An 8745-nucleotide genomic window follows, 5' to 3' on the forward strand; every position below is an offset into this window, starting at 1 on the left:
CCCAATTTATGTGATATAGTTTGACTAAACACGAAGTTTAAGGGTTATACATAAAAATATTTATTTCAAACCGAACCAAACCAACCCGACATTACATGTATACAATTTTAAAAGTATTTTATACCTAAAAATATTTATTTGAAATGTAATTTATAAATATTTCTTAATTTTTTCATAGTTTTTGTCTTTTAACATATTATTTCAAGTTTGGACTTAGAATTTTGAATGGTTCAATAAGTTTTATAGCCCATAGATGTTAGTAACTCAAGTAAAGTCTAAACCAAAACTAACTCAATATAGTATTAATGCTAACAAAAGAAATTTTACTTTAACACTAGGAATAATAATAATGTTTGATATTTATTCTTTAGTTTTGCATTGGTTTAGAGAGTGAAAACACATAAGTGAATTTTATATTTTTCAGTCATGTCATTGATACTTATTAGCCGTACTTACTTTAGCATGATTTAGTATTTTTAGATTATGATCATTTTCATTATGGTGTATAAATTAACAATATTTATTTAGACCAATTTAATTTTTTTTTGTTGAATATTTTATTACAATATCATCACTCTTCTCACATTTTTGTGTTATTTTCATAACAAACACCTTAATTATATAGTTGTATCTTACTAGGACTAGATAAATATTTGAATTAAAAGTCATATGTTTTGTATGAAGACATTTTCCCAAAAAAAAATCGAAAAACCGATAAATCCGAGATTGAAAAACCTGACTTTTGTTGGTTTAGTTTGGTTTATAGATTTGAAAAGCCGACACGATTGGTTTGGTTTAGTATTTGAAAAACCTGAACCAACCTGGTCCATGTACACCCCTAGCCCTAGCCCTAACTAGAAAGTAGGGTTGTACAAAGAAAACCGACAAACTGCACCAAACCGATAATCCGAGTCAAACTGACTAGTGGTTTGGTATTGAAAAAAAATCCTACTATAATTGGTTTGATTTGGTTTTAACTAAAAAAGTTAAACCGAACCAAACCTACCCGACCATACATATATACAATTTTTAAAAATATTTATTTCTAATGTGATTTATAAATATCTCTTACATTTTTTCATAGTTTTTGTCTTTCAACATATTATTTCAAGTTTAGACTTAGAATTTGAATGGTCCAATATGTTTTATAGCACATAGATGCTAGCAACTCAAATAAAGTTCAAACCAAAACCAAATCAATACTAATGCTAACAAAATAATTCAATTCTATCATTAGTAATGACAATAATGTTGGATATTCATTCTTTAATTTTGTTTTGGTTTAAACAGTGAAATTACATAACTTGTAATTAATACTTATTAGTCGTACTTATTTTATCATGACTTAGTATTTTTAGATTATGATTATTTTCATTATGGCTTATTAATTAGCAATATTTATTTTATGTGATTTCATTATATTTTTTGTTGAATATTTTATTTCGGTGTTATAAAACATCTCACATTTTGTGTTATTTTCTTATGAAGCGCCTTAATTCTATAGTTGTATCTTACTATGACTAAAGAAATACTTAACGTAAAAGTTATATGTTTTATATGAAGACTTTTCAGGAAAAAAACCAAAAAACCCGAGATTGAAAAACCCAACTTATGTTGGTTTGGATTGGTTTATAAATTTTAAAACCAGATACAATTGGTTTGGTTTGGTATTTGAAAAACCCGAACTAATCCGTTCCATGTACACCCCTACTAGAAAGTATACTTGCTAAAGCAATTTACACAATAAATGCTCCATCCAAAAATAATGGCACATTTTGAAGTATGAGAATCAACTAAATAATTTAAATTTTAGCGTGAATTTAAATGTTAACTTCTTATTTTGTAAAACAAAGTTTAAAACAATAAGAAAAGTATAATAAATCCCAATTTTCTATAGTAAGAAAAATGAAACCTACTTGAAAATTTTTGTGGTCAGAGAAAAAATCATCAACCCCTAACTGAATGTTGACAAACAAATTACGAGAACGTTGCATCACTATCAAACAAATTAGGAGAACTTTTCTTCTATACAAAATGTTGATCAACTTTAAAGAGACTCCCACTCCAAACCCCACACAAAAAACAAAAGAAAAAACAATAACTAACTAACCTAGTGATTGATGAAACAAAGAGAAAGCTACTTTCCCTTTCAATTGGTAGTGTCTCCATGAAGAATCATAAAGAGAAAAAAAAAAAAAAAACATAATAAGAAGAGAATGAGCATCTACGAATAATTCCTTTAAATGGTAAACAGGTAGAATTTGAGAGCTATTTATGCAAACCCCTAACTGAAATCTTCATATTGCTTAAAAGAAATTGTTAGACCGTGATTCAAATAGTCCATAAATTATTTTTAAAAAATATGAACATTTACTAAATAGCTATTCTAAAAGGAACAACTGATGAATTTTTTTTATCGTTAGCAATGAAAAAAAAATAACAGCCCATTGCTATATTTTAGGACAACTACCTATAGCGCTGATTAGGGTTGTACAGGGTAAACCGAAAAACCGAACCAAACCGAACCAAACCGAAAAAAAAACCCGACTAGTGGTTTGGTTCGATTTGGTTTGGTGTTTGAAAAAAAAACCCGACCATTATAGGATTGGTTTGGTTTTAACTAAAAAAAGTCAAACCGAACCCAAACCGACTCGATTATAGATATACTAGTTTTAAATTATGTTATACATAAAAATATTTATTAAAATGTAATTTATAAATATTTTCTTAAATTTTTTCATAATTTTTATTTTCTTTCTTACATTTAGATTTGGACTTAAGAAGCCCATGTAAATAATATACAAAAATGGCCCATAAGGAAATGAACATCAGATATCCAAAACGTAATGCATATCAGCATATGTATCTAAAAAGCCCATATTCACCTACAACCCTTCTCCCAAAATCAGATCTTCATATCCCTTTCTCATTTCACAAAAGTCGTCGTTCTCCACTTCTCATTTTCTCATTTTAGATCCCTCTTTTGCTTTCCTCTCAAATCAGCAACCCTACAGACTACACTGTAAGCCTTTTGTTTTGTTATTTATCTGCTTTTTTCTTCTTCATTTGTGATTTATCAGTTTGAATTCCGAGTTTTTTTTCTTCATTTTTGAGTGAAGTAAATGAATTCTGTTATGTTTTGAATAGCTGTGAAGCATTTAGGTTTTGTATCTATTTTATTTGTTTTTCGTTTGTGATTTATCAGCCTGTTTTTCAAGTTTATTCTCTTCATTTTTTCACCTGTGATTATGAATTGTTATGTTTGAGTGAAGTAAATGAATTCTTCCTTTATCATTCATTTCTTCGTTTCGCTCTTTTTTTCTATTTTTTTCATTTGTGATTTATCAGTTTGAATTCTGAGTTTTTTCTTGTGATTATGAATTCTAATGTTTTTGAGTGAAGTAAATAAATTCTGTCTATGTTTGGAATAGCTGTGAAGCATTTTAGGTTTTGTGTGAGTGAGTTGACCTCTTTTTTTTTTTTTTTTTTTGCAGCTTAGGTTTTCCTCTCAACTTTACACTGTAAGCCTTTTATTTTTCCTAATTAGCTTTAACGTTTTACAAATTTATTTATATTGCTATCAATTTGTTGATTTATTACAAATTACAACTTTTTTATTATATACAGAAATTGTATTTCGCGATGGAAGCTACAACTTCTGGAACTAAATCGCTAGTGATTGACAACAACCCTCCGATTGCGCCAACAGAATCTCAACAACAACAAGGTAAGAACATTCCTCATCGACGCACTCCTCCTAAAAAACAAAAAAGAACAACTCCTAAAGAACCTTCTAAATCTGGGAATAGTGGTAGAGAGACTTCCGAGATTTGGGATCACTTCACCAAATTTAAAGCTAAAGGAGGTAAAATTAGGGTGAAATGCAATTACTGTCCAACAACGTTTGCTGCCGAAAGCAAGAATGGGACTACTACATTATGGTCACATCTAACAATTAAATGTAACAAATCTCCCTTTAGAATCGCTGATAAGAGACAAACAACATTAAAACCTATTAAAGAAGGGTGGACAGAAGGTCTTTCGGGTTCTAATGAAAGGGTAGTGTATAATGCGGATGAAATTAGGAGGGCCATTGCGGAATTTGTAATTATTGATGAGCAGCCATTTAGAGTTGTAGAGGGAGAAGGCTTTAGGATGCACTATCTGTGTGAGAATTGGTATGTTAATTGATTACACTATTCTTTTACAAAAGTTACAGGCTTCTTCTACAAAAAGTTGTTTTGTATAGCTCATTTTCTTTAATAGTTATGAATTGGCTGGCACTTATTCTCCTATATTATAACAGTTCCTGCACATTACAACATTGCAGTTGATAGAATTTCTATTAGTCCCTCTTGCATAGAAAGAAACTGCTTTTGTAGCTTGTGATGTTGTCGACTATGATCATTTTGTGATCCTTCATTAGCCAAGTCATGCTCCACTGGATGCGGCATAGTCAGTTCATTTGTAGAAGTAGTGCTTGTCTCAAACTGACTTTGCCTCATTTGTATGTAGTCCCATGCTTCTGTGTCAGTTGTATTTGGTCCAGTATTCATGAATAGTGGTTGAGAACTTGTAGAATAGAAAACTATCCCGAATCTATGTGGGAGCATTGGGAAAAGGGTCAATGCCATTGTTCTATCTTGGATCATGAATTATGTAGCCAAGATACCATGTTGTTATTTGAGATAGATGATTATGTGATTGATTCTAGATGAGAGTAGATGAAGAACACATGATTAGAAGAACAGAAGAAGAAGAAGAACTAAGAAGAAGAAGAGAAGCAGTCCAGTAGAGAAATGAAGAATGTAGGATTGGATTATTGTATTCAATGTGTTAAAATTACAATGTGTAATCCACACAGTTACATCATATTAAAACCTTTAAAGAATATCACTAGAGAGCTAAGTGTGCAGACAGAACAGGAATTGACTGATGATCCCCTTTCTTTTCCAGATGGGAACTAGGGTGTAAATGAAAAATCAAAAGTATTTTAATTTCATTCTCTCTCTCTCTCTCTCTCTCTCCCCCCCCCCCCCCTCCCCCACTCCTAATGGTGTATCCCTTGGGCATACTTCCTCCGGTTGTCTCTAATTTACTTTCATGTATTCTTCTTCTGCTCATTAGTTGAATGATACAGGTCCTCTGTGATATTTTTTATATCTGGAGGTCTTCCTGGAAAGAAGAGTGAGCATCAGCCATATTTATATTTTGCCGCCGATGGTCTTGAATACCAGGTTGATAATAAAGCTAATCCTAGATATACCTCACTCACTTCTGTTAGAGTAACCAGTACATCTGCAGAACTGCACAACTTTTTAAGACAAAAGTTATTCCTCATAAATGATTATGGTCTTCTCAGAATTAATTGAATCGTGAATTAAAAGAAAAAACACCAAAAAGAGCATGATGTTAATCATCAAGTACAAGATAGGAGAATGGAGATAGTAGATACTTTCTCTAAACAGTTGCTATTTGCAAGTGTTGATTCTCTGCATGCATCTTCAACACTATGACATTATGGGTCAAGTCTCTCATATCTTCTTATTTTGCATGTCTAATTACTTGCATAGCTTCAGCTCTAACCTCTTATATGATGTTTGTTTTCATGTTATCCGTGGTTCATGCTTTGAGTTTCTTTGGTAACTGAGACTTGCAGAACTAGGACCAAAAGACATAGTACTCAAGGTTAAAGTAGACAATTTGCTTCCCTTTTGTTTTTTAATATTTGGTACTTAATAGCATAAACTTTAGATAAATCAATTATTAATGTTTTGTTATGCATCTGAGATCGGATTTACCATTTAAGGAATGCCAAAACATGAAATACGTATTCATACTTTGAAGACCATCTGAAGAATGACATTATTCCCCCCTTTACTTTTCAGTGCTATATTTTTAATTACCTGGTCCATGGGGAATGGTTATGCACTAATATCCAGTATATTGCCCTGCTTTTTCTAGCTGGTGTAAACAGCAGTACTTGCTCAATCTTCAAGCTGCAGTGATTCCTTTCAGTTGCTGACTGTTGTATGTATCTTGCAGGCTGCAGCCTTTGTTTATTTTTGCCCAGTTGCTGTAGTATAGTGCACTGATTTGGATTTTTGCCCAATCTTCAAGCTGTAGTGATTTGGATTTTTGCCCAATCTTCAAGCTGCAGTTATTCCTTTCAGTTGCTGTAGTATATTGCACTGATTTGGATTTTTGTTTTTGCTACATCTGACATTTTATGGCCATTTGACATTTTAGTTATACTATAAAGTTAAAACTTCAAATAGTGTTTTGCCTCCATCTTATATGTTGATATTTTGTACTAGAACTCTTTTTAAGAAGCACTGCTCTGTGCTTTTCATTAGATACTATGAAAAACCCGAAAAACTCGAGAAAAATTGATATCGAAAAACTCGACTTTTATTGGTTTGGTTTGGTTTATAGATTTAATAACCCGACACAAATGGTTTGGTTTGGTTTGTAAAAAATCCGAATCAACCCGGTCCATGTACACCCCTAGCCCTGATATATTCCAGTGTGTGAAAAAGAAGAAACATACTCCCTCTGTTTCAATTTATGTGAACTCATTTGACTGGACACGAAATTTAAGAAAGTAGAGAAGACTTTTAAACTTGTGGTGTAAAATGAGTCACATATATTTTATGTGGCCATAAATCATTGCATAAAGGTAAATTGTTTTCAAATATAGAAAGAGGTCATTTTTGTTTTGCACCGACTAATAAGGAAATGGGTTCACATGAATTGAAACAGAGGAAGTATAATATAGGGTGAATGACATATAAATACATAATAAGTAAAGTATTTATGGAATATGACGAAACTTTTTAATTTACAGAACATAACGAATTTTCATCTTTCATACAAACTTTTTTTTAAAAGGAAAAATATTTTTTAATTAATTTTTTTAAAAAAAAAATTTTAATTTTTTTAAAAAAAGTAATTAAAAATATTTTTTAAAATATTTTTTTTTCTGCTTAAAGCTTAAAAAAATCGTTCAAAATTTTGTGTATGGAACGTGCATGAAATGTGGATATCTCGCTCAAAACTTAAAAAGTTCACTCAAAATTTAGTATATGAAAACTTTATGAAAATGTATGAAATGTGTGTCTTGTTCAAGGCTTAAAACATTCGCTCAAAATTTTGTGTATGAAATTTGTATCTCGCTCAAGGCTTAGAATTTCGCTCACATTTTCGTGTATAAAGTTCATGTTAGGTTTCTGTAAAATTAATACAAATTGTATACAATGTTCATACAACATTCAAGACTTAAAATAATTGCTCAAAATTTTGTGCATATCTTGCTCAAGGCTTAAAATGTTCGTTCAAATTTTGTGTGTGAAAAATATATAAAATGTGTATATCTTGTTCAAGGCTTAAACATTACGCTCAAAAATTTATATATGAAAATGGTATGAAATGTGTACATCTCGCTGAAGACTTAGACTTAGAATTCCGCTCACATTTTTCATGTATAAGGTTCATATTAGGTTTCTGAAAAATCAATACAACTACAAAAACTTTTCATACAATATTCAAGGCTTAAAATTTCGCTCACAATTTTGTATATGAAAACTATATTAAAAATTTCGCTCACATATACACATTTTTATACAGCTTTCATACACAAAAATTTGAGTTAATTTTTAAGCCTCAAGCAAAAAATTAATTTTTTTTTTAAAAAAAAACTAATAATTTTAAAAAATTAGTTTTTTTAAAAAATTAATAATTTTAAAAGATTAATTTTAAAAAAAAATTATAATTAAAAATTATTTTTTAGAAGATTAATTTTAAAAATTATTTTTAAAAAAATTAAAAGAAAATGAAAAAAATATGAAAATCCGTTATGTTTTGTAAATAAGGAAAACTATTTATATATTTTGTAATAAAGAGTCTTAAGTAAGTACCATATGTCATTTCCCCTATAATATTTTTGTAGTGGTAAGAAAAAAGTTTGGACAACTTTTTGTAAAAAGAAAACTTGTTTGAGTTATAGTTTTCTTTGAAGCTTTATGAATACTTTACGTTTGAACGAAAATCTATTATTCGTTTTTTGTTTTTTTTTTTTTGTTTCTTACCCTCACTTAAGGGGGACAGGCTCCTTAGCAGAATTATTTTCATACCCAAAACACAAATCTAATATACTGATTAAGGGTCGAGAGATCCTATCCATCACACCACGAGTTGGTGCTAATCCTTTATTTGATAACACATCAAAACTTTCAAAAACAAAAATAAATTGCAAAAAAATTATTGAAAATGAAACAAAAATATTTTCATTCATAGGGACCTTTGCTTTAGGCTTTAGCTGTAAAGAGCTCAAAAAAGTACACACTTTGTTTTTGATAAATAAAGTTTTCATTCCATCGTCCAAATTGTTAAGTTACAGAATCATTTGGAGCATTGCTTTGGGCATGTTCAAAAGTAGCATCCAAAAATAGACAGTTACAGTTAGAAACTGTTCGTGTACACATAGTTCCTTCTATGTCTGCCCAAAATACTGCACTCGCATACACTGGAGGAACTACCAAAATCATGATAGAACCATAAAACTTCCTTCTTGTTCCTTCTTTGGTCAGTGCTTCAGCGATCGAGTTCTGCTCCGGATATCCATGCTTGATTGGTGGTCTCCCATATTCTCGATCAAGGATCTACATTCAAAGATCAGAAGGTCATAAGTATCATGTCCTTGTTTTAACATGTTTTATTATCTCGGTGGAGTCACATTCTATTTCA

At 30.4% G+C, this 8745-nt stretch overlaps 1 long non-coding RNA gene across 1 annotated transcript; it reads left to right on the top strand.

Annotated features, from left to right (window-relative positions):
* Window positions 1–2735: 2735 nt before the first annotated feature.
* Window positions 2736–6304, top strand: LOC132638418 (uncharacterized). The gene is made up of 4 exons (XR_009581722.1): window positions 2736–3022; window positions 3495–3521; window positions 3628–3727; window positions 6046–6304. It is a non-coding gene; the product is annotated as an uncharacterized LOC132638418 (long non-coding RNA).
* Window positions 6305–8745: the final 2441 nt, after the last annotated feature.

This window comes from Lycium barbarum, chromosome 4 (genome assembly GCF_019175385.1).
Source record: "Lycium barbarum isolate Lr01 chromosome 4, ASM1917538v2, whole genome shotgun sequence".
Lineage (NCBI taxonomy): Eukaryota > Viridiplantae > Streptophyta > Magnoliopsida > Solanales > Solanaceae > Lycium > Lycium barbarum.